This window comes from Salvelinus alpinus, chromosome 8, assembly GCF_045679555.1.
Source record: "Salvelinus alpinus chromosome 8, SLU_Salpinus.1, whole genome shotgun sequence".
Lineage (NCBI taxonomy): Eukaryota > Metazoa > Chordata > Actinopteri > Salmoniformes > Salmonidae > Salvelinus > Salvelinus alpinus.
Genome location: NC_092093.1, coordinates 9,916,847 through 9,943,990, shown reverse-complemented (window position 1 = coordinate 9,943,990; position 27,144 = coordinate 9,916,847). Strand labels below are relative to the sequence as shown.

Here is a 27,144-nt window from a genome sequence, read left to right as displayed (position 1 = left end):
ATGCAGCTACGCTAACGGGTCGATAGCGACATTAATACCCTTTACAGACACAATGCAGCTACGCTAACGGGTCGATAGCGACATTAATACCCTTTACAGACACAATGCAGCTACGCTAACGGGTCGATAGCGACATTAATACCCTTTACAGACACAATGCAGCTACGCTAACGGGTCGATAGCGACATTAATACCCTTTACAGACACAATGCAGCTACGCTAACGGGTCGATAGCGACATTAATACCCTTTACAGACACAATGCAGCTACGCTAACGGGTCGATAGCGACATTAATACCCTTTACAGACACAATGCAGCTACGCTAACGGGTCGATAGCGACATTAATACCCTTTACAGACACAATGCAGCTACGCTAACGGGTCGATAGCGACATTAATACCCTTTACAGACACAATGCAGCTACGCTAACGGGTCGATAGCGACATTAATACCCTTTCAGACACAATGCAGCTACGCTAACGGGTCGATAGCGACATTAATACCCTTTACAGACACAATGCAGCTACGCTAACGGGTCGATAGCGACATTAATACCCTTTACAGACACAATGCAGCTACGCTAACGGGTCGATAGCGACATTAATACCCTTTACAGACACAATGCAGCTACGCTAACGGGTCGATAGCGACATTAATACCCTTTACAGACACAATGCAGCTACGCTAACGGGTCGATAGCGACATTAATACCCTTTACAGACACAATGCAGCTACGCTAACGGGTCGATAGCGACATTAATACCCTTTACAGACACAATGCAGCTACGCTAACGGGTCGATAGCGACATTAATACCCTTTCAGACACAATGCAGCTACGCTAACGGGTCGATAGCGACATTAATACCCTTTACAGACACAATGCAGCTACGCTAACGGGTCGATAGCGACATTAATACCCTTTCAGACACAATGCAGCTACGCTAACGGGTCGATAGCGACATTAATACCCTTTACAGACACAATGCAGCTACGCTAACGGGTCGATAGCGACATTAATACCCTTTACAGACACAATGCAGCTACGCTAACGGGTCGATAGCGACATTAATACCCTTTACAGACACAATGCAGCTACGCTAACGGGTCGATAGCGACATTAATACCCTTTACAGACACAATGCAGCTACGCTAACGGGTCGATAGCGACATTAATACCCTTTACAGACACAATGCAGCTACGCTAACGGGTCGATAGCGACATTAATACCCTTTACAGACACAATGCAGCTACGCTAACGGGTCGATAGCGACATTAATACCCTTTACAGACACAATGCAGCTACGCTAACGGGTCGATAGCGACATTAATACCCTTTACAGACACAATGCAGCTACGCTAACGGGTCGATAGCGACATTAATACCCTTTACAGACACAATGCAGCTACGCTAACGGGTCGATAGCGACATTAATACCCTTTACAGACACAATGCAGCTACGCTAACGGGTCGATAGCGACATTAATACCCTTTACAGACACAATGCAGCTACGCTAACGGGTCGATAGCGACATTAATACCCTTTCAGACACTAAAACAAAGCAGTGCGTCAGAAGCCTCTGTTTTCAGACAGTAGAATTCTGCTCCGGAATGTTCAGCGTTGTTTCCCTGACAACAATACACGTTGCTGATTGGTGTGCTGCTGCTGTGTTGTTGTTGTATATGGTAGTTAGATGTGTTTTATTTCTACTAAATGTCTTGGTAAATCATTGTATTTAACAAACTTTAAACTCCTTTTCTACATTTTTTTTTGGAAGGAATGGTCTGTGTGCAGGAGGCAGGCAGCAGCTCAATATTATTTGATTGACATTTCTGGTTGCCTAGTGATGGATTTAAGTCTGGCTTCAGATGAGGCATTTCTTTACAGACAAGTTAAATGTCTGTTCATATCAGAAGAGAAGGTTTTCGTGTCTGCGTTTAAAAAACCGTAGTGTAACCTACCTAGACAGACAGACAGACAGACAGACAGGATGCTTTCAAGGGGCCACATTATGTCTGAAAAGCCTAATCTATACAGGCTACTGTTATAGATTAGACTTGGATATTCTACGTGCGACAGACTGAAGTCTTAACACACACTTACATTGTTAGTGAAGAGTCCGGGCAGGCCAGGGAGAAGCGTGTTCACGTCTTCGTAATCTGCATCACAGTGTCTTGTCATGCAGGCCAGGGAGAAGCGTGTTCACGTCTTGGTAATCTGCATCACAGTGTCTTGTCATGCAGGCCAGGGAGAAGCGTGTTCACGTCTTGGTAATCTGCATCACAGTGTCTTGTCATGCAGGCCAGGGAGAAGCGTGCTCACGTCTTGGTAATCTGCATCACAGTGTCTTGTCATGCAGGCCAGGGAGAAGCGTGTTCACGTCTTGGTAATCTGCATCACAGTGTCTTGTCATGCAGGCCAGGGAGAAGCGTGTTCACGTCTTGGTAATCTGCATCACAGTGTCTTGTCATGCAGGCCAGGGAGAAGTGTGTTCACGTCTTGGTAATCTGCACCTCACAGTGTCTTGTCATGCAGGCCAGGGAGAAGCGTGTTCACGTCTTGGTAATCTGCATCACAGTGTCTTGTCATGCAGGCCAGGGAGAAGCATGTTCACGTCTTGGTAATCTGCACCTCACAGTGTCTTGTCATGCAGGCCAGGGAGAAGCGTGTTCACGTCTTGGTAATCTGCATCACAGTGTCTTGTCATGCAGGCCAGGGAGAAGCATGTTCACGTCTTGGTAATCTGCACCTCACAGTGTCTTGTCATGCAGGCCAGGGAGAAGCGTGCTCACGTCTTGGTAATCTGCATCACAGTGTCTTGTCATGCAGGCCAGGGAGAAGCGTGCTCACGTCTTGGTAATCTGCATCACAGTGTCTTGTCATGCAGGCCAGGGAGAAGCGTGTTCACGTCTTGGTAATCTGCATCACAGTGTCTTGTCATGAAGGCCAGGGAGAAGCGTGCTCACGTCTTGGTAATCTGCATCACAGTGTCTTGTCATGCAGGCCAGGGAGAAGCGTGTTCACGTCTTGGTAATCTGCATCACAGTGTCTTGTCATGCAGGCCAGGGAGAAGCGTGTTCACGTCTTGGTAATCTGCATCACAGTGTCTTGTCATGCAGGCCAGGGAGAAGCGTGTTCACGTCTTGGTAATCTGCATCACAGTGTCTTGTCATGCAGGCCAGGGAGAAGCGTGCTCACGTCTTGGTAATCTGCATCACAGTGTCTTGTCATGCAGGCCAGGGAGAAGCGTGTTCACGTCTTGGTAATCTGCATCACAGTGTCTTGTCATGCAGGCCAGGGAGAAGCGTGTTCACGTCTTGGTAATCTGCATCACAGTGTCTTGTCATGCAGGCCAGGGAGAAGTGTGTTCACGTCTTGGTAATCTGCACCTCACAGTGTCTTGTCATGCAGGCCAGGGAGAAGCGTGTTCACGTCTTGGTAATCTGCATCACAGTGTTTTGTCATGCAGGCCAGGGAGAAGCATGTTCACGTCTTGGTAATCTGCACCTCACAGTGTCTTGTCATGCAGGCCAGGGAGAAGCGTGTTCACGTCTTGGTAATCTGCATCACAGTGTCTTGTCATGCAGGCCAGGGAGAAGCATGTTCACGTCTTGGTAATCTGCACCTCACAGTGTCTTGTCATGCAGGCCAGGGAGAAGCGTGCTCACGTCTTGGTAATCTGCATCACAGTGTCTTTTCATGCAGGCCAGGGAGAAGCGTGCTCACGTCTTGGTAATCTGCATCACAGTGTCTTGTCATGCAGGCCAGGGAGAAGCGTGTTCACGTCTTGGTAATCTGCATCACAGTGTCTTGTCATGCAGGCCAGGGAGAAGCGTGCTCACGTCTTGGTAATCTGCATCACAGTGTCTTGTCATGCAGGCCAGGGAGAAGCGTGCTCACGTCTTGGTAATCTGCATCACAGTGTCTTGTCATGCAGGCCAGGGAGAAGCGTGTTCACGTCTTGGTAATCTGCATCACAGTGTCTTGTCATGCAGGCCAGGGAGAAGCATGTTCACGTCTTGGTAATCTGCACCTCACAGTGTCTTGTCATGCAGGCCAGGGAGAAGCGTGTTCACATCTTGGTAATCTGCATCACAGTGTCTTGTCATGCAGGCCAGGGAGAAGCATGTTCACGTCTTGGTAATCTGCATCACAGTGTCTTGTCATGCAGGCCAGGGAGAAGCGTGTTCACGTCTTGGTAATCTGCACCTCACAGTGTCTTGTCATGCAGGCCAGGGAAAAGTGTGTTCACGTCTTGGTAATCTGCACCTCACAGTGTCTTGTCATGCAGGCCAGGGAGAAGTGTGTTCACGTCTTGGTAATCTGCACCTCACAGTGTCTTGTCATGCAGGCCAGGGAGAAGCGTGTTCACGTCTTGGTAATCTGCATCACAGTGTCTTGTCATGCAGGCCAGGGAGAAGCGTGTTCACGTCTTGGTAATCTGCATCACAGTGTCTTGTCATGCAGGCCAGGGAGAAGCGTGTTCACGTCTTGGTAATCTGCATCACAGTGTCTTGTCATGCAGGCCAGGGAGAAGCGTGCTCACGTCTTGGTAATCTGCATCACAGTGTCTTGTCATGCAGGCCAGGGAGAAGCGTGCTCACGTCTTGGTAATCTGCATCACAGTGTCTTGTCATGCAGGCCAGGGAGAAGCGTGCTCACGTCTTGGTAATCTGCATCACAGTGTCTTGTCATGCAGGCCAGGGAGAAGCGTGTTCACGTCTTGATAATCTGCATCACAGTGTCTTGTCATGCAGGCCAGGGAGAAGCATGTTCACGTCTTGGTAATCTGCACCTCACAGTGTCTTGTCATGCAGGCCAGGGAGAAGCGTGTTCACGTCTTGGTAATCTGCATCACAGTGTCTTGTCATGCAGGCCAGGGAGAAGCATGTTCACGTCTTGGTAATCTGCATCACAGTGTCTTGTCATGCAGGCCAGGGAGAAGCGTGTTCACGTCTTGGTAATCTGCATCACAGTGTCTTGTCATGCAGGCCAGGGAGAAGCGTGTTCACGTCTTGGTAATCTGCACCTCACAGTGTCTTGTCATGCAGGCCAGGGAAAAGTGTGTTCACGTCTTGGTAATCTGCACCTCACAGTGTCTTGTCATGCAGGCCAGGGAGAAGCGTGTTCACGTCTTGGTAATCTGCACCTCACAGTGTCTTGTCATGCAGGCCAGGGAGAAGCGTGTTCACGTCTTGGTAATCTGCATCACAGTGTCTTGTCAGGCAGGCCAGGGAGAAGCATGTTCACGTCTTGGTAATCTGCACCTCACAGTGTCTTGTCATGCAGGCCAGGGAGAAGCGTGTTCACGTCTTGGTAATCTGCATCACAGTGTCTTGTCATGCAGGCCAGGGAGAAGCGTGCTCACGTCTTGGTAATCTGCATCACAGTGTCTTGTCATGCAGGCCAGGGAGAAGCGTGCTCACGTCTTGGTAATCTGCATCACAGTGTCTTGTCATGCAGGCCAGGGAGAAGCGTGTTCACGTCTTGGTAATCTGCATCACAGTGTCTTGTCATGCAGGCCAGGGAGAAGCATGTTCACGTCTTGGTAATCTGCACCTCACAGTGTCTTGTCATGCAGGCCAGGGAGAAGCGTGTTCACGTCTTGGTAATCTGCATCACAGTGTCTTGTCATGCAGGCCAGGGAGAAGCGTGTTCACGTCTTGGTAATCTGCATCACAGTGTCTTGTCATGCAGGCCAGGGAGAAGCATGTTCACGTCTTGGTAATCTGCACCTCACAGTGTCTTGTCATGCAGGCCAGGGAAAAGTGTGTTCACGTCTTGGTAATCTGCACCTCACAGTGTCTTGTCATGCAGGCCAGGGAGAAGCGTGTTCACGTCTTGGTAATCTGCATCACAGTGTCTTGTCATGCAGGCCAGGGAGAAGCATGTTCACGTTTTGGTAATCTGCATCAGTGTCTTGTCATGCAGGCCAGGGAGAAGCGTGTTCACGTCTTGGTAATCTGCATCACAGTGTCTTGTCATGCAGGCCAGGGAGAAGCGTGTTCACGTCTTGGTAATCTGCATCACAGTGTCTTGTCATGCAGGCCAGGGAGAAGCGTGCTCACGTCTTGGTAATCTGCACCTCACAGTGTCTTGTCATGCAGGCCAGGGAGAAGCGTGCTCACGTCTTGGTAATCTGCATCACAGTGTCTTGTCATGCAGGCCAGGGAGAAGCGTGTTCACGTCTTGGTAATCTGCATCACAGTGTCTTGTCATGCAGGCCAGGGAGAAGCGTGTTCACGTCTTGGTAATCTGCATCACAGTGTCTTGTCATGCAGGCCAGGGAGAAGCGTGCTCACGTCTTGGTAATCTGCATCACAGTGTCTTGTCATGCAGGCCAGGGAGAAGCGTGCTCACGTCTTGGTAATCTGCATCACAATGTCTTGTCATGCAGGCCAGGGAGAAGCGTGTTCACGTCTTGGTAATCTGCATCACAGTGTCTTGTCATGCAGGCCAGGGAGAAGCGTGCTCACGTCTTGGTAATCTGCATCACAGTGTCTTGTCATGCAGGCCAGGGAGAAGCGTGTTCACGTCTTGGTAATCTGCATCACAGTGTCTTGTCATGCAGGCCAGGGAGAAGCGTGCTCACGTCTTGGTAATCTGCATCACAGTGTCTTGTCATGCAGGCCAGGGAGAAGCGTGTTCACGTCTTGGTAATCTGCATCACAGTGTCTTGTCATGCAGGCCAGGGAGAAGCATGTTCACGTCTTGGTAATCTGCACCTCACAGTGTCTTGTCATGCAGGCCAGGGAGAAGCGTGTTCACGTCTTGGTAATCTGCATCACAGTGTCTTGTCATGCAGGCCAGGGAGAAGCGTGTTCACGTCTTGGTAATCTGCACCTCACAGTGTCTTGTCATGCAGGCCAGGGAGAAGTGTGTTCACGTCTTGGTAATCTGCACCTCACAGTGTCTTGTCATGCAGGCCAGGGAAAAGTGTGTTCACGTCTTGGTAATCTGCACCTCACAGTGTCTTGTCATGCAGGCCAGGGAGAAGTGTGTTCACGTCTTGGTAATCTGCACCTCACAGTGTCTTGTCATGCAGGCCAGGGAGAAGCGTGTTCACGTCTTGGTAATCTGCATCACAGTGTCTTGTCATGCAGGCCAGGGAGAAGCGTGTTCACGTCTTGGTAATCTGCACCTCACAGTGTCTTGTCATGCAGGCCAGGGAGAAGCGTGTTCACGTCTTGGTAATCTGCACCTCACAGTGTCTTGTCATGCAGGCCAGGGAGAAGCGTGTTCACGTCTTGGTAATCTGCATCACAGTGTCTTGTCATGCAGGCCAGGGAGAAGCGTGTTCACGTCTTGGTAATCTGCATCACAGTGTCTTGTCATGCAGGCCAGGGAGAAGCGTGTTCACGTCTTGGTAATCTGCATCTCACAGTGTCTTGTCATGCAGGCCAGGGAGAAGCGTGTTCACGTTTTGGTAATCTGCACCTCACAGTGTCTTGTCATGCTTTGCAATTTCACCAAATAGCCTCAAGTTCTCCTCTTCCTCTCTGGTTTTATTTGAGTTATACAACTTCCTCAGGCCTTTAAACACGGATAATAATATGTTTTGTGATAACTGAACTGTCATTTTAATTAAGTGGGGGAGAGGGGGGGGGGTATTTTTCTAAATGATAAGAATCCCAACTTCATGTAAATGTTTTGACGTTGTTCTCTACACCGCTAGTGTGTACACCAAGTCCCATCCCCCGTGTATCACACAGAGCAGCAGAGACACTAGACAAGCACTTGGGTGGGGCTGTTGGTGTCTGAGAACACACATACTGACTATGTTTGGCCAGATGGTGGATCCGACTGGTAGAGGAATGACAGTAATGATAAACCACCTCCGATCTCTAGATTCTAGTGGAAAAATATCTCTGTCTTAACTAACCGAAGCCTGGCAGGCTGGACCCATCGTCATTTACCAACCAGAACGTGGAGAGGCATCTTCCAGTGTTTGGTTTGGGAACGCCCAACATTCCTGCTGTTGTCCCTTGGTATTTCATCATCAGCATGCTCTGAGTGACCAGGTGTGTGTGTGTGTGTGTGTGTGTGTGTGTGTGTGTGTGTGTGTGTGTGTGTGTGTGTGTGTGTGTGTGTGTGTGTGTGTGTGTGTGTGTGTGTGTGTGTGTGTGTGTGTGTGTGTTGGTATGCGTCAGACAGGCAGTCTGTTGCTGCCCCAGCACACCACAGGAAACACACACTCACAAGGAAATTGGTGTGTGATAACATCTGCCAGTGGCCAGTTAGTGTGTGTGATGGCGGCTGCCAGTGTCCTGTTACAGTGTGTGTGATGGCGGATGCCAGTGTCCTGTTACAGTGTGTGTGATAACATCTGCCAGTGTCCTGTTACTGTGTGTGTGATAACATCTGCCAGTGTCCTGTTACTGTGTGTGTGATAACATCTGCCAGTGGCCAGTTAGTGTGTGTGATGGCGGCTGCCAGTGTCCTGTTACAGTGTGTGTGATAACATCTGCCAGTGTCCTGTTACTGTGTGTGTGATAACATCTGCCAGTGTCCTGTTACAGTGTGTGTGATGGCGGATGCCAGTGTCCTGTTACAGTGTGTGTGATGGCGGATGCCAGTGTCCTGTTACAGTGTGTGTGATAGCATCTGCCAGTGTCCTGTTACAGTGTGTGTGATAACATCTGCCAGTGTCCTGTTACAGTGTGTGTGATGGCGGATGCCAGTGTCCTGTTACAGTGTGTGTGATAGCATCTGCCAGTGTCCTGTTACAGTGTGTGTGATGGCGGATGCCAGTGTCCTGTTACAGTGTGTGTGATAGCATCTGCCAGTGTCCTGTTACTGTGTGTGTGATAACATCTGCCAGTGTCCTGTTACTGTGTGTGTGATAACATCTGCCAGTGTCCTGTTACAGTGTGTGTGATGGCGGATGCCAGTGTCCTGTTACAGTGTGTGTGATAGCATCTGCCAGTGTCCTGTTACAGTGTGTGTGATGGCGGATGCCAGTGTCCTGTTACAGTGTGTGTGATAGCATCTGCCAGTGTCCTGTTACTGTGTGTGTGATAACATCTGCCAGTGTCCTGTTACTGTGTGTGTGATAACATCTGCCAGTGTCCTGTTACAGTGTGTGTGATGGCGGATGCCAGTGTCCTGTTACAGTGTGTGTGATAGCATCTGCCAGTGTCCTGTTACTGTGTGTGTGATAACATCTGCCAGTGTCCTGTTACTGTGTGTGTGATAACATCTGCCAGTGTCCTGTTACAGTGTGTGTGATAGCATCTGCCAGTGTCCTGTTACTGTGTGTGTGATAACATCTGCCAGTGTCCTGTTACTGTGTGTGTGATAACATCTGCCAGTGTCCTGTTACAGTGTGTGTGATGGCAGATGCCAGTGTCCTGTTACAGTGTGTGTGATATCATCTGCCAGTGTCCTGTTACTGTGTGTGTGATAACATCTGCCAGTGTCCTGTTACAGTGTGTGTGATAACATCTGCCAGTGTCCTGTTACAGTGTGTGTGATGGCGGATGCCAGTGTCCTGTTACAGTGTGTGTGATGGCGGATGCCAGTGTCCTGTTACAGTGTGTGTGATAGCATCTGCCAGTGTCCTGTTACTGTGTGTGTGATAACATCTGCCAGTGTCCTGTTACAGTGTGTGTGATGGTGGCTGCCAGTGTCCCGTGTCAGTGTCCATGTGTGTATCTGATAACTTTGTAATAATAACGTTCACTACTATAAGTTTGTAATAATAACGTTCACTACTATAAGTTTGTAATAATAACGTTCACTACTATAAGGAGTTACTTTAGAGTAGTGATGTGACATATTGAACATTTTTGTTACGTTTAAACTGCCATTTAAAAAAAAATGTTTTTCTGTTAAAACGATAAGAATACACAATGCCCTTCTGCCCGGTTTGGGTCTCATCGTGCGTCCCCTTTCAGATGTACCTTTACTACCATTACTGTCCCTCAATTCCACCTCCCAAAGTCTGCATTTCCTTCTCATTTAACTTCTCAAATTATTGTCATACAGGACTTTGCTGCTGTCGCTGGCCTTTCTCTGCCATTTTTACCCAACGTTAACGGCGATGACGTACGTAGTGGTGGGAGAGTCAACTCCAAAATAATTTATTCTTCTACTCCTTGTACGTCTACTCCTATTTCTGAATGTCAAGATTTGGTATCGACTCTTAAGATTCAGTATTTTTGGAACGGAGGATACCGATTTAGTTGCCTTTCTTCCGACAACATCTTTCATAGCGAGCTACACAGTCACACACAGTATCTGCACATGTGCACCGGTTCGATTCCCACTGTTCACAGCGTGGTAGCCAGGGCACCAAAACAGCCTCGCGCTTCCACTTAGTTATTTGCGTAAATTGAGTTGAGGATCTTCGTGTGGCGTGTGACAAATAACATTTAGATTTGATGATTTGTTGTATAGACTGCCCGGTGTTTCTACTGGTCACGCTCTCACAGACCACCGATAAGGCCTTTTTAAGGAGTAAGAGCGTACACACACACACACACACACACACACACACACACACACACACACACACACCAACGGTTAGGAGAGTTGTGCAGTCCATTGCAGCCTAACTTGTGTTAAGACCTCTCTCAGATTTTTTTAAACAATCCCCATCCCAGCATCCCCTGCTGTCTGGATCTGTAGCTGTTAGAGACTCTCCAGATGTGTGTGTAGGAGGCAGAACCATATCTGTTTCCAGAGCCGAATGGATCCTCTTGGAAAACCCTGACGGGGAGGTAGAAGGGGAGGGAGAGAGCGGGTGGGAGGTGAGTCTGGACGTTTAAAGACTGATGGCAGATGCCTGGGTACACAGGGGAGATACCATGGTTGTTTTAATACTACCCATAGTAGGGATGCACATTTTGGTCAATATTTCTGCTGACTAACCCACCCTCATTAACCGGTTCACAAATGGTTCGATTTTGTCCCCCCCCCCCCCCCCCCCAAACAGTAAAATGACGTGACCAACAGAAAATACGTTGCACGCATACAAGGAACGGAAATGTTTCATTAAGAGCTTTGAGAAACATACAACGATAGGAAGAAGCCTGTTGTCTTACAGTCAAAAGACTGTTATCGTCTGTTATTGAACAACTCCCTGTGAGGAGCTCAGAAAACGTCATTCACAGGAGAACACTGCTCTAAAACAGAACATGTCATAGAAGGATGTGACAAAGATGAATGTCTCTGAAGAGAAACTTAGAAAGTGGGGGAATCTAATGGCAGCCACCACTGTAGGATGGGTTGCTGATATGACTAGGATCTCCTTCTCTCTCCCCCTCTTTCACTCCTGAGGGACTCTTTCTCTCAGCCCTATTGGTTACTTGAGCGACCCCCCCCCCCCCCTCTGGGTTTTCAGGCAGTGGTGTTATTTTGGGATGTGCTATTTTGCTACATTTATCTCATTTTAGTTCTGCACCAAGTTGACTCTCTGCCAAGTTGACTCTCACGTGGTGTCTCGATGTCAGAACTTGGTTCTGCTGTTGGGTGGAACTTCAGACCCACGAGGTGATGTAATGCTAGCCTGTGCTCTGTCCCAAATGACAAACTTGTCCCTATATAGTGCACTACCCATAGGACTCTGGTCAAAAGTAACACACCATTTGGGAAACTCTCCGGTCCCAGATTTTGTTTTTAATGCTGTGTAGACAATTCCTATGGTCTTTGAAATGCCAAAACATGGCCGTAGGAGTTGGCAAGAGAGCAAAACCAGATCTGGGATCAGGCTAGATATGATTCATGGATGTTTTGGGTTGGTTCGGACGGACGGATGGCTTGATATTTTTTGATTTGGTTGGACAAATGCAGGCATGTTTTCGATTGGTTGGATGCATGTCCAGAATGCTGAAGAGAAGAGATTGCTGTGACGTTCTCCCATAATGACATATTGTTTTAGTTCCTGTTTTGATCCTGAAATGTCCCTCCTTTTCCTCCAGGTCATCCTGAGAGACTGACACACACAGGACAGGAGAATGTACCAGACACTGACACCTTTTGTAAGTAGGCTTCAATGTTCCTTTAAAGGTTTTAGCCAATGTTTCTATGACATTGTTTTTTATGACTGACTGACTGTTAAAGGGATTGTTTATGACTGACTGTTAAAAGGATTGTTTATGACTGACTGTTAAAGGGATTGTTTATGACTGACTGTTAAAGGGAGTGTTTATGACTGACTGTTAAAGGGATTGTTTATGACTGACTGTTAAAGGGATTGTTTATGACTGACTGTTAAAGGGATTGTTTGACTGACTGTTAAAGGGATTGTTTGACTGACTGTTAAAGGGATTGTTTGACTGACTGTTAAAGGGATTGTCTATGACTGACTGTTAAAGGGATTGTTTATGACTGACTGTTAAAGGGATTGTTCTCATAAATGATTCCTTTATGCGGCTCTCTGAGCAGGGTTTTAAATTCACTGTAGATTCTAGCACTGGGCAGCAGGTAGCCTAGCAGTTAATCTTGACACACGGATCCCTTTAGCGGGATCATTTTCATCACCAACCGCTTAATTGCAGAGCGCCAAATTAAAAAAGAATTGCTAAAAATATTTATATTCATGAAATCACAAGTGCAATACAGTAATCCCTCGTTTATCGCGGGGGTTACGTTCCGAAAATGACCCGCGATAAGTGAAATCCGCGAAATAGAAAACTTTTTTTTTTTTTACAATTAGCAACTATTACATGTATACAAATACAGTGACTCACGTGTAGGCCGTTTCACTGCTCTTCAGACTGGGCCGCTGCATCCTGACTGCGCTCTGCAGTGTTCTCTTCTTCTGAAGCCCGCGGTGCAGGTGTGTTTGTTCGGGAGAAGAACATAGTGATAGGCAGCTGTTGTCGCTCTTTTTTCTTCTTTGCAAAAAGATCCTTGTACACCGACATGCCACCATCGATTACGATGGTAGCACAATTCGTAGCATGTTTTGATACAAGAAGCGGGAGTGAGTTTTTAGCGAATCAGAATGCAGAGCACAATGCACCAAAAAAAAAAAAAAAATGCATTATGAAAATCCGCGAAATAGCGAATCCGCGATAAGTGAACCGCGAAGTGGCGAGGGATCACTGTATAGCAAAACACAGCGTAGCTTGTTGTTAATCCACCTGTCGTGTTAGATTTTTAAAATATGCTTTACAGCGAAAGCAATCCAAGCGTTTGTGTGAGCTTATCGATCACTAGACAAAACATTACAGACACCTAGCAGCAATGTAGATTGGTCACGAAAGTCAGAAAAGCAATAAAATGAATCGCTTACCTTGGATGATCTTCGGATGTTTGCACTCACGAGACTCCCAGTTACACAATAAATGTTCCTTTTGTTCGATAAAGATTATTTTTATATAAAAAAAACTCAATTTGTTTGGTGCGTTATGTTCAGTATTCCACAGCCTTAGGCAGGTCATCAAGGCTTGACGAAAATTCCAATAGTATCCGTAAAGTTCGTAGAAACATGTCAAACATTTTTAATAATCAATCCTCAGGTTGTTTTTTAAATAAACAATCGATAATATTTCAACCGGACTGTAAACTATTCAATACTGGAGAGAAAGATAATGGAAGGACATCGGCCATCCACTGACGCGATTTGATAAATCTCGCTCATTTTTCAGAATAAAAGCTTGAACTGTCTTAAGACTGTTCACACACTGAGGAAGCCACAGGAAAAGGAATCTGGTTGATATCCCTTTAAATGGACGAAAGGCAGGCAATGGAACAATGATTTTTCAAAATAAGAGTCACTTCCGGGTTGGATTTCCTCAGGTTTTTGCCTGCAAAATCAGTTCTGTTATACTCACAGACAATATTTTGACAGTTTTGGAAACTTTAGATTGTTTTCTATCCTACTCTGTCAATTATATGCATATTCTAGCATCTGGACCTGAGAAATAGGCAGCTTACAATGGGATTTTGTTTTTCCAAACATAAAAATTCTGCCCCCTAGCTTCAAGAGGTTTTAAGAGAGTTGGGACAGTAACCCGAAAGGTCACTGTTCACCTAGTCGGCTCGGCGATTCAAACCAATCTGTCAATGTGCTCTTGAGCTAGAGCACTAAGTTATTAGAGCACTTAACTTGAATCGCTCCTGTAAGTGGCTCTGGATAAGAGCATCTGCTAAATGACTAAAATGTTAAATGGTTGGTTGTCAAGGATACTGCTGTGCTGTTCTGTTTCCTCTGGCATTGTAGTTGGTGTTCCAAGAGTTCTATTTCCTATCTTGGACCGGTGGGATGTTATTATGTGAAGTAAAGTGTTTTTTTATTTTATTAGAAATTGTGTCTCTGTATTGTATTTAAATCCAGTATTAACTAGTAAAAAGGAAAGGAGAGCTATTGAGAATTTTCCCATCTACCCAAATGGCTGTTAGATGTCCTCTCTGCCTCCACTCAACCACTTCAGAACCAACCATTTTTCATCTCAGCAGAACAGAACACCTTTTACAAAGACTCATGGGGCTTTTAGAACAGTAACACTTGTGTTTTACGGGAGGAAAGTAGTGAGTAGGCGACCCTCATCTTCTCATATCAAGGTAGAATAGCATGTAGTGTTCCTAACAAACGCTATCCTCCTCCTCCTCCTCCCAGCTTTGCTGGAGCTGCTGTCTCGGGAAGCTGCAATCCTTCTCCTCCTTCTCCTCCTCCTCCTCCCAGCTTTGCTGGAGCTGCTGTCTCGGGAAGCTGCTATCGTTCTCCTCCTACTCACCCTGTACTCTAAATTGGAAGCGGAGAGAGACGGAGTAGGGAAAGTAGGTGAAATGGGGAATTATAGAATAAACAACATGAGCTGTCGCACACCCATAAAAAAACATTTTGTGTGGCGGTGCTGACTAACGGCGAATAAACGATCAAAAATAAAGAGTCGCACACTCTAAATATAAACTCTCTTGTCATTTATTGGGTAAATCACCAATGTTTCAGGCATCACTGTGCCTTCTTCAGGGTAATGTCATGAATACTTGAACCAGGTTATGTAAACAAACTAATCGCGCTGTTTGTCTACATAACCTGGTACAAGTATTCATGATATTACCCTGAAGAAGGCACAGTGATGCCTGAAACGTTGGTGATTTACCCAATAAATGACTGGGAATGGGAAATGGTGGTGAAGTTTTTCGTAATTAGTGAGGTTAAAATATGAAGCGTCATTCAGGTCTACAAACAGACACTGATAACAGTGGAAGAGCCTAGATGAGCATCCTGGGTCCTCTGTATCATCTGTTTATCACAGGCAACATGGACGTAGTCGTGCTACAAACACCAAATCCTTTCTCCAAATGTAAAACTAGGATGAAATCTAGATTTACAGCAGGGTTATCTTTTCGTTCTCCTTCCTGAGAGAGTGGACGGCTACACAGAGCCATTATTCTGCTGAACACTGTGATTAGGGCTTGTCTAGCGTGACACACTGCTCTTCCTGCCTTTCGCTAGCCTCTAACCGGGGGTAATGAGAAGGCTTTGATTTGAGCTGCTGAGGATCGTGTCTGTGTGTGTTCAGACTACAGAATGCCTTTTGAGTTAGTCACACGGACAGACAGCTGGGAGAATGGGATGTTTTTTTGACAGGTGTGTGTCTTTTGGAAGAGCGGTGATGGGAAAAGAGTTCAGAGCGTTAATGGGATCAACCTGGAGCCCAAGTGCATTGTGGATAACCACAGGCTGGAAGGTGTTTTAGACCTCACGTCCATCAGACCACTCATACACTTAAAACCCAGGTTTCTAGCCCAGGAGGTACTGCAGGGAGTCTTTTAAAAAGAAAATAAGAATATTACTAACAACAGATTAAACAGATTTTAGGGATCCGTGGAATAAATTGCGGCTGTAATACAATTCAATAAACTGTAATATTATTAGTCTATAATGTATGTTCTTAACCCTGGGTAACATGAGCCTGGGAGGCTCAGACTTTTTTGTAAACAATTTGACTTTTCAGATTTAAATCCACATTAGCCACCTATGCAAATTATATTGATAGATCTGGTGGTGTTGGTTATAGGAGAGCCGGTCTCTCAGCGTTACAGGAGGAGAGCTGGTCTCTCGGCGTTACAGGAGGAGAGCTGGTGGTGTTGGTTATAGGAGAGCTGGTCTCTCGGCGTTACAGGAGGAGAGCTGGTCTCTCAGCGTTACAGGAGGAGAGCTGGTCTCTCGGCGTTACAGGAGGAGAGCTGGTCTCTCAGCATTACAGGAGGAGAGCTGGTCTCTCGGCGTTACAGGAGGAGAGCTGGTCTCTCAGCGTTACAGGAGGAGAGCTGGTCTCTCAGCGTTACAGAAGGAGAGCTGGTCTCTCAGCGTTACAGGAGGAGAGCTGGTCTCTCAGCGTTACAGGAGGAGAGCTGGTCTCTCAGCGTTACAGGAGGAGAGCTGGTCTCTCAGCGTTACAGGAGGAGAGCTGGTCTCTCAGCGTTACAGGAGGAGAGCTGGTCTCTCAGCGTTACAGGAGGAGAGCTGGTCTCTCAGCGTTACAGGAGGAGAGCTGGTCTCTCAGCGTTACAGGAGGAGAGCTGGTCTCTCAGCGTTACAGGAGGAGAGCTGGTCTCTCGGCATTACAGGAGGAGAGCTGGTGGTGTTGGTTATAGGAGAGCCGGTCTCTCGGCGTTACAGGAGGAGAGCTGGTCTCTCGGCATTACAGGAGGAGAGCTGGTCTCTCAGCATTACAGGAGGAGAGCTGGTGGTGTTGGTTATAGGAGAGCCGGTCTCTCGGCGTTACAGGAGGAGAGCTGGTCTCTCAGCATTACAGGAGGAGAGCTGGTCTCTCGGCATTACAGGAGGAGAGCTGGTCTCTCGGCGTTACAGGAGGAGAGCTGGTCTCTCGGTGTTACAGGAGGAGAGCTGGTCTCTCGGCGTTACAGGAGGAGAGCTGGTCTCTCAGCGTTACAGGAGAAGAGCTGGTCTCTCAGCGTTACAGGAGGAGAGCTGGTCTCTCGGCGTTACAGGAGGAGAGCTGGTGGTGTTGGTTATAGGAGAGCTGGTCTCTCGGCGTTACAGGAGGAGAGCTGGTGGTGTTGGTTATAGGAGAGCTGGTCTCTCGGCGTTACAGGAGGAGAGCTGGTCTCTCAGCGTTACAGGAGAAGAGCTGGTCTCTCGGCATTACAGGAGGAGAGCTGGTGGTGTTGGTTATAGGAGAGCCGGTCTCTCGGCGTTACAGGAGGAGAGCTGGTCTCTCAGCATTACAGGAGGAGAGCTGGTCTCTCGGCGTTACAGGAGGAGAGCCGGTCTCTCGGCGTTACAGGAGGAGAGCTGGTCTCTCGGCGTTACAGGAGGAGAGCTGGTCTCTCAGCATTACAGGAGGAGAGCTGGTCTCTCAGCGTTACAGGAGGAGAGCTGGTCTCTCAGCGTTACAGGAGGAGAGCTGGTCTCTCGGCGTTACAGGAGGAGAGCTGGTCTCTCAGCGTTACAGGAGAAGAGCTGGTCTCTCGGCGTTACAGGAGGAGAGCTGGTGGTGTTGGTTATAGGAGAGCCGGTCTCTCAGTTTCACACCACCTCCGTTGATAACACCTTCCTGGAACAATGATGAATATGATAAGCCCGTCTGTGGGGTTATGAGAAATGCATGAATAATGTTCTCGTCTAGGTGAAATAAAGACATTGGTGATGAAAATGCAACGCTGCTCTTCCTCGCTCCGATAAGCAGTAGACTATACTCCCATCTGTAAGCATTGTGATAATGTTAACGTCTGAATAAAGGGATTGACTTGAAGGCATAACCCAATGGTTCCATCAGCCCAACACACACAGTACATCTAAACTCAGTAAAAAAAGAAACGTCCTCTCACTGTCAGCTGCGTTTTATTTTCATCAAATTTAACGTGTGTAAATATTTGTATAAACATAACAAGATTCAACAACTGAGACATAAACTGAACAAGTTCCACAGACATGTGGCTAACAGAAATGGAATAATGTGCCCCTGAACAAAGGGGGGGGGGGGGTCAAAATCAAAAGTAACGTCCTACCCAGCCTCTGGTGTTGTCATACTGTCTTCATGTAAAACCTCCTCCTCCTACCCAGCCTCTGGTGTTGTCATACTGTCTTCATGTAAAACCTCCTCCTATTACCCAGCCTCTGGTGTTGTCATACTGTCTTCATGTAAAACCTCCTCCTCCTACCCAGCCTCTGGTGTTGTCATACTGTCTTCATGTAAAACCTCCTACCACCCAGCCTCTGGTGTTGTCATACTGTCTTCATGTAAAACCTCCTACTACTACCCAGCCTCTGGTGTTGTCATACTGTCTTCATGTAAAACCTCCTCCTCCTACCCAGCCTCTGGTGTTGTCATACTGTCTTCATGTAAAACCTCCTACCACCCAGCCTCTGGTGTTGTCACACTGTCTTCATGTAAAACCTCCTCCTATTACCCAGCCTCTGGTGTTGTCATACTGTCTTCATGTAAAACCTCCTCCTATTACCCAGCCTCTGGTGTTGTCATACTGTCTTCATGTAAAACCTCCTACCACCCAGCCTCTGGTGTTGTCATACTGTCTTCATGTAAAACCTCCTCCTACCCAGCCTCTGGTGTTGTCATACTGTCTTCATGTAAAACCTCCTCCTCCTACCATGCCTCTGGTGTTGTCATACTGTCTTCATGTAAAACCTCCTCCTACTACCCAGCCGCTGGTGTTGTCATACTGTCTTCATGTAAAACCTCCTCCTATTACCCAGCCTCTGGTGTTGTCATACTGTCTTCATGTAAAACCTCCTCCTACCCAGCCTCTGGTGTTGTCATACTGTCTTCATGTAAAACCTCCTCCTCCTACCCAGCCTCTGGTGTTGTCACGCTGTCTTCATGTAAAACCTCCTCCTACCCAGCCTCTGGTGTTGTCACACTGTCTTCATGTAAAACCTCCTACTACCCAGCCTCTGATGTTGTCATACTGTCTTCATGTAAAAGCTCCTCCTATTACCATGCCTCTGGTGTTGTCATACTGTCTTCATGTAAAACCTCCTCCTCCTACCCAGCCTCTGGTGTTGTCATACTGTCTTCATGTAAAACCTCCTCCTCCTACCCAGCCTCTGGTGTTGTCACACTGTCTTCATGTAAAACCTCCTCCTCCTACCCAGCCTCTGGTGTTGTCATACTGTCTTCATGTAAAACCTCCTCCTCCTACCCAGCCTCTGGTGTTGTCATACTGTCTTCATGTAAAACCTCCTCCTACCCAGCCTCTGGTGTTGTCACACTGTCTTCATGTAAAACCTCCTCCTCCTACCCAGCCTCTGGTGTTGTCATACTGTCTTCATGTAAAACCTCCTACCACCCAGCCTCTGGTGTTGTCATACTGTCTTCATGTAAAACCTCCTCCTACCCAGCCTCTGGTGTTGTCATACTGTCTTCATGTAAAACCTCCTACCACCCAGCCTCTGGTGTTGTCACACTGTCTTCATGTAAAACCTCCTACCACCCAGCCTCTGGTGTTGTCACACTGTCTTCATGTAAAACCTCCTACCACCCAGCCTCTGGTGTTGTCATACTGTCTTCATGTAAAACCTCCTACCACCCAGCCTCTGGTGTTGTCATACTGTCTTCATGTAAAACCTCCTCCTCCTACCCAGCCTCTGGTGTTGTCATACTGTCTTCATGTAAAACCTCCTACCACCCAGCCTCTGGTGTTGTCACACTGTCTTCATGTAAAACCTCCTCCTACCACCCAGCCTCTGGTGTTGTCACACTGTCTTCATGTAAAACCTCCTCCTCCTACCATGCCTCTGGTGTTGTCACACTGTCTTCATGTAAAACCTCCTACCACCCAGCCTCTGGTGTTGTCACACTGTCTTCATGTAAAACCTCCTCCTACCACCCAGCCTCTGGTGTTGTCACACTGTCTTCATGTAAAACCTCCTCCTCCTACCATGCCTCTGGTGTTGTCACACTGTCTTCATGTAAAACCTCCTACCACCCAGCCTCTGGTGTTGTCACACTGTCTTCATGTAAAACCTCCTCCTATTACCATGCCTCTGGTGTTGTCATACTGTCTTCATGTAAAACCTCCTCCTCCTACCATGCCTCTGGTGTTGTCACACTGTCTTCATGTAAAACCTCCTACCACCCAGCCTCTGGTGTTGAATACCCTACTAACAGTCTATTCTGTCCCAGACACAGTAACCTATTGTTCCTCTCTGACACGCCACACAACAGACCCTTTGTTTGGAACAACCTTTTATTCAACCATAGTCTGTGAGGCATTTACAGAGGACCCCCTTTTTGGCCTACATAGCGTGCCTGAGCTAAAAACAAAAACATTCACCACACTGCTTCTTCCCATGAGCCCCTTGGAGAAGGACTCTCTTCCCTCAGTGTAGTGGTCCAGGTGTTTGTCCACACATGATCACTTACTTCGTCCTCCAACGGGGACATTTGATTGCACCATCCAATACAAATAATACCAATAAATACACAATAATATTTTTTTTTTTTTAAACACCAGGGACACAGACATTGAAAGCAGCACATCATCAATGAAGCTTATGAAGTAAGTGTTGGTGTCTTTTTAAAAAGCCTCGTGGCATAAAGTTAAAAAGGATCTGTGGAAATGTTCTGTTTTGCTCCTAGGTGAGATAAATCTGTTGGCCATTGCACTGTATGGCTATGATACAGGGTTATAGGAATGTAATGAAGCCTAGTTGGACCTTCACTGTTGTGCTGTAGTTCTCCAGTTGTAAGACCAGCAGACTAGGTCTGCCCTTTAGTCTGGCATTGATACATTGTTTCAGAAGTCTATTGACATTTTCTGTAGTATTGATACAGTTATACGAGTGTATTGTGGTTGGCTATAGTATTGATACAGTGTTGTAAGAGTATTGTGGTTGGCTATAGTATTGATACAGTGTTGTAAGAGTATTGTGGTTGGCTATAGTATTGGCACAGTGTTGTAAGAGTATTGTGGTTGGCTATAGTATTGATACAGTGTTGTAAGAGTATTGTGGTTGGCTATAGTATTGATACAGTGTTGTAAAAGTATTGTGGTTGGCTATAGTATTGATACAGTGTTGTAAAAGTATTGTGGTTGGCTATAGTATTGATACAGTGTTGTAAGAGTATTGTGGTTGGCTATAGTATTGATACAGTGTTGTAAGAGTATTGTGGTTGGCTATAGTATTGATACAGTGTTGTAAGAGTATTGTGGTTGGCTATAGTATTGATACAGTGTTGTAAGAGTGTATTGTAGTCCTTCATGATGTGAGAATGTGCCTGAGGGCTCTAGATCTGTCGACTGTTTCCCAGATGAGAGAAGAGGTCTCTGTCGACTGTTTCCCAGATGAGAGAAGAGGTCTCTGTCGACTGTTTCCCAGATGAGAGAAGAGGTCTCTGTCGACTGTTTCCCAGATGAGAGAAGAGGTCTCTGTCGACTGTTTCCCAGATGAGAGAAGAGGTCTCTGTCTCCTGTTTCCCAGATGAGAGAAGAGGTCTCTGTCGACTGTTTCCCAGATGAGAGAAGAGGTCTCTGTCGACTGTTTCCCAGATGAGAGAAGAGGTCTCTGTCGACTGACGCCAGCTATGCTGACTGACTCAATCCCTCTCCCGCTTTGTCCATCTGCTATTTAATTCGGTCCATCTTTCCATCTCTCCGCATCATTCTGTCTCCCACACACTCTCTCTCTCTCTCTCTGTCGCTCTTTCTCTCTCCCTGCTGTTCTCTCCATATTTTTCTCTCTATTGCAATGCTCTTTCTCCCTCTCTCTGTTGTTCTCTCTCTCTCTGTCTCTCTCTGTCTCTCTCTGTCTCTCTCTCTGTCTCCCTCTCTGTCTCCCTCTCTGTCTCCCTCTCTGTCTCCCTCTCTGTCTCCCTCTCTGTCTCCCTCTCTGTCTCCCTCTCTGTCTCCCTCTCTGTCTCCCTCTCTGTCTCCCTCTCTGTCTCTCTCTCTGTCTCTCTCTCTCTCTGTCTCTGTCTCTCTCTGTCGCTCTCTCGTCGCTCTCTCGTTCTTTCTTTCTTTCTTCCACTCCCACATGAAGTGAAGAGTCATTACTCTCTGTGCAGCCCCCTGCCTCTCCCTCTGTCTCTCTCTCTGTCTCCCTCTGTCTCTCTCTCTGTCTCTCTGTCTCTCTCTCTGTCTCTCTCTGTCTCTCTCTGTCTCTCTCTCGTCGCTCTCTCGTTCTTTCTTTCTTTCTTTCTTTCTTCCACTCCCACATGAAGTGAAGAGTCATTACTCTCTGTGCAGCCCCCTGCCTCTCTGCCGCTCTATCTTCAACAGCCTTGCTGTTCATCAACTAGTACATTGGACAGGAACCACAATATATTAACTCTGAAACTGAATGCTGTGGAGCTCAGCTTGACCTTATTCCAGTAAATTATCTAACATAAGATGCTCTTGAAAAGGGACCATGAATTTTGCATCTCTTTATAGTGCATATCAGCCTTTATAAATAGCATTTCTGTTCTGTTAGTAACTCATCCCACTGAGGTTTGTCCTGTCAGTCTGTTCTGTTAGTAACCCATCCCACTGAGGTTTGTCCTGTTGGTCTGTTCTGTTAGTAACTCATCCCACTGAGGTTTGTCCTGTCAGTTTGTTCTGTTAGTAACTCATCCCACTGAGGTTTGTCCTGTTGGTCTGTTCTGTTAGTAACTCATCCCACTGAGGTTTGTCCTGTCAGTTTGTTCTGTTAGTAACTCATCCCACTGAGGTTTGTCCTGTCAGTTTGTTCTGTTAGTAACTCATCCCACTGAGGTTTGTCCTGTCAGTCTGTTCTGTTAGTAACTCATCCCACTGAGGTTTGTCCTGTTGGTCTGTTCTGTTAGTAACTCATCCCACTGAGGTTTGTCCTGTTAGTCTGTTCTGTTAGTAACTCATCCCACTGAGGTTTGTCCTGTCAGTCTGTTCTGTTAGTAACTCATCCCACTGAGGTTTGTCCTGTCAGTTTGTTCTGTTAGTAACTCATCCCACTGAGGTTTGTCCTGTCAGTCTGTTCTGTTAGTAACTCATCCCACTGAGGTTTGTCCTGTTGGTCTGTTCTGTTAGTAACTCATCCCACTGAGGTTTGTCCTGTTGGTCTGTTCTGTTAGTAACCCATCCCACTGAGGTTTGTCCTGTTGGTCTGTTCTGTTAGTAACTCATCCCACTGAGGTTTGTCCTGTTGGTCTGTTCTGTTAGTAACTCATCCCACTGAGGTTTGTCCTGTCAGTCTGTTCTGTTAGTAACTCATCCCACTGAGGTTTGTCCTGTCAGTTTGTTCTGTTAGTAACTCATCCCACTGAGGTTTGTCCTGTCAGTCTGTTCTGTTAGTAACTCATCCCACTGAGGTTTGTCCTGTCAGTCTGTTCTGTTAGTAACTCATCCCACTGAGGTTTGTCCTGTCAGTCTGTTCTGTTAGTAACCCATCCCACTGAGGTTTGTCCTGTCAGTCTGTTCTGTTAGTAACCCATCCCACTGAGGTTTGTCCTGTCAGTCTGTTCTGTTAGTAACCCATCCCACTGAGGTTTGTCCTGTCAGTCTGTTCTGTTAGTAACCCATCCCACTGAGGTTTGTCCTGTCAGTCTGTTCTGTTAGTAACTCATCCCACTGAGGTTTGTCCTGTCAGTCTGTTCTGTTAGTAACCCATCCCACTGAGGTTTGTCCTGTTGGTCTGTTCTGTTAGTAACTCATCCCACTGATAACTCATCCCACTGAGGTTTGTCCTGTCAGTCTGTTCTGTTAGTAACCCATCCCACTGAGGTTTGTTCTGTCAGTTTGTTCTGAACAACACGTCCCATTTCAAATGTGTCACTTCCTTAACCTGGAAGGGGAACAGGAAGTGAACAGGAAGTGACATAGTGTGCTACGTTTCCGGTGTTGACAGTGTTATAGCCCTGCCTCTAGCCCTGCCTCTTTCTCCCAGCGGATGAAGAGATGCTATTGGCTAGCCTACAGTACCTGGCAGCTGCTTGGTCGACCGGCGAGTCAGAGATACGGTATTCTATAATCTAGTTTTGCAAACTATCATTCCATGTAGACTTGAAACGTTTGAGAACAAGAACATTCTGATCTGCATTCTGACTAGAATTTCATTGTCTTTTGAAGGTGGAACTTTTGGTTCAAGTATGGTGGTCATTTGAAAAGTCTATTCCTATGGCCCTGTCCAGGATTGAAAGATGTAACAGCTGGCTTCAACATAGCAGCGCCTCCCCTACAAAGCCTCCCCTACAGAGCCTCCCCTACAGAGCCTCCCCTACAGAGCTTCCCCTACAGAGCTTCCCCTACAGAGCTTCCCCTAGCAGAGCTTCCCCTACAGAGCTTCCCCTACAGAGCCTCCCCTACAGAGCCTCTCCTACAGAGCCTCCCCATACAGAGCCTCCCCATACAGAGCCTCCCCATACAGAGCCTCCCCTACAGATCCTTAGCCTTGTATAGAGCCTCCCATACACATCCTTAGCCTTGTATAGAGCCTCCCTTAGCAGAGCCTCCCCTACAGAGTCTCCCCTACAGAGCCTCCCATACACATCCTTAGCCTTGTATAGAGCCTCCCCATACACATCCTTAGCCTTGTATATAGCCTCCCCTAGCAGAGCCTCCCCTACAGAGCCTCCCATACAGAGCCGTAGCCTTGTATAGAGCCTCCCCTACAGAGCCGTAGCCTTGTATAGAGCCTCCCCTAGAGAGCCGTAGCCTTGTATAGAGCCTCCCCTAGAGAGCCTCCCCTAGAGAGCCTCCCCTACAGAGCCGTAGCCTTGTATAGAGCCTCCCCTAGAGAGCCTCCCCTACAGAGCCGTAGCCTTGTATAGAGCCTCCCCTAGAGAGCCGTAGCCTTGTATAGAGCCTCCCCTAGAGAGCCTCCCCTACAGAGCCGTAGCCTTGTATAGAGCCTCCCCTACAGAGCCGTAGCCTTGTATAGAGCCTCCCCTAGAGAGCCGTAGCCTTGTATAGAGCCTCCCCTAGAGCCGTAGCCTTGTATAGAGCCTCCCCTACAGAGCCGTAGCCTTGTATAGAGCCTCCCCTACAGAGCCGTAGCCTTGTATAGAGCCTCCCCTACAGAGCCGTAGCCTTGTATAGAGCCTCCCCTAGAGAGCCGTAGCCTTGTATAGAGCCTCCCCTAGAGAGCCTCCCCTACAGAGCCGTAGCCTTGTATAGAGCCTCCCCTACAGAGCCGTAGCCTTGTATATAGCCTCCCCTAGAGAGCCGTAGCCTTGTATAGAGCCTCCCCTAGAGAGCCGTAGCCTTGTATAGAGCCTCCCCTAGAGAGCCGTAGCCTTGTATAGAGCCTCCCCTACAGAGCCGTAGCCTTGTATAGAGCCTCCCCTACAGAGCCGTAGCCTTGTATAGAGCCTCCCCTACAGAGCCGTAGCCTTGTATAGAGCCTCCCCTACAGAGCCGTAGCCTTGTATAGAGCCTCCCCTACAGAGCCGTAGCCTTGTATAGAGCCTCCCCTACAGAGCCGTAGCCTTGTATAGAGCCTCCCCTACAGAGCCGTAGCCTTGTATAGAGCCTCCCCTACAGAGCCGTAGCCTTGTATAGAGCCTCCCCTACAGAGCCGTAGCCTTGTAGAGAGCCTCCCCTACAGAGCCGTAGCCTTGTAGAGAGCCTCCCCTACAGAGCCGTAGCCTTGTATAGAGCCTCCCCTACAGAGCCGTAGCCTTGTAGAGAGCCTCCCCTACAGAGCCGTAGCCTTGTATAGAGCCTCCCCTAGAGAGCCTCCCCTACAGAGCCGCAGCCTTGTATAGAGCCTCCCCTACAGAGCCGTAGCCTTGTATAGAGCGGAGTCTATTGACACACAGGTTAACACAACCTGACCTCTATTGCATATCAGCTCTGGACAAGACTAGCAGTCAGAGCAGGTGGCTTCTACATTAGCCGACCGTACGACCTTTCACCTCACTGTTGCAACACATCTGAGCTGACCAAACACAACCGCTGTCCCTTACATTACGGAGTCTGTTGACACAGTACGGTGCCAGTCTAACAGAACCACCTGCTTTTAACCACTGCTTTTAACCAGGGCAAGGTGACCGGAAGCATGACCGAATACAAACAGTGTAGCTATTCTCTCCGCAAGGCAATCAAACAGGCTAAGTCTCAGTACAGAGACAAAATCGAGTCGAAATTCAACAGCTCAGACACAAGAGGTATGTGGCAGGGTCTACAGTCAATCACGGATTACAAAAAGAAAACCAGCCCCGTCGAGGACCAGGATGTCTTGCTCCCAGACAGGCTAAACAACTTTTTTGCCCGCTTTGAGGACAATACAGTGCCACTGACACGGCCCCCTACCAAAACCTGCGGGCTCTCCTTCACTGCAGCCGAGGTGAGTAAAACATTTAAACGTGTTAACCCTCGCAAGGCTGCAGGCCCAGACGGCATTCCCAGCCGCGTCCTCAGAGCATGCGCAGACCAGCTGGCTGGTGTGTTTACGGACATATTCAATCAATCCTTATCCCAGTCTGCTGTTCCCACATGCTTCAAGAGGGCCACCATTGTTCCTGTTCCCAAGAAAGCTAAGGTAACTGAGCTAAACGACTACCGCCCCGTAGCACTCACTTCCGTCATCATGAAGTGCTTTGAGAGACTAGTCAAGGACCATATCACCTCCACCCTACCGGACACCCTAGACCCACTCCAATTTGCTTACCGACCCAATAGGTCCACAGACGACGCAATCGCAACCACACTGCACACTGCCCTAACCCATCTGGACAAGAGGAATACCCATGTGAGAATGCTGTTCATCGATTACAGCTCAGCATTTAACACCATAGTACCCTCCAAACTCGTCATCAAGCTCGAGACCCTGGGTCTCGACCCCGCCCTGTGCAACTGGGTCCTGGACTTCCTGACGGGCCGCCCCCAGGTGGTGAGGGTAGGTAACAACATCTCCACCCCGCTGATCCTCAACACTGGGGCCCCACAAGGGTGCGTTCTGAGCCCTCTCCTGTACTCCCTGTTCACCCACGACTGCGTGGCCATGCACGCCTCCAACTCAATCATCAAGTTTGCGGATGACACTACAGTGGTAGGCTTGATCACCAACAACGACGAGACGGCCTACAGGGAGGAGGTGAGGGCCCTCGGAGTGTGGTGTCAGGAAAATAACCTCATACTCAACGTCAACAAAACAAAGGAGATGATTGTGGACTTCAGGAAACAGCAGAGGGAGCACCCCCCTATCCACATCGACGGGTCAGTAGTGGAGAAGGTGGAAAGTTTTAAGTTCCTCGGTGTACACATCACGGACAAACTGAATTGGTCCACCCACACAGACAGCGT

The 27,144-nt window shown here is 47.7% G+C and overlaps 1 protein-coding gene across 1 annotated transcript in view; it reads left to right on the top strand.

The window, feature by feature from the left end:
• Positions 1 to 27,144, top strand: part of LOC139582537 (signal-induced proliferation-associated 1-like protein 1) — a 246,065-nt gene that overhangs the window by 91,382 nt on the left and 127,539 nt on the right. Inside the window, exon 2 of the mRNA XM_071412624.1 lies at positions 11,925 to 11,984. The gene's annotated coding sequence lies outside the window, so the exon portion shown is untranslated. The remainder of the gene's footprint in view (positions 1 to 11,924; positions 11,985 to 27,144) is intronic.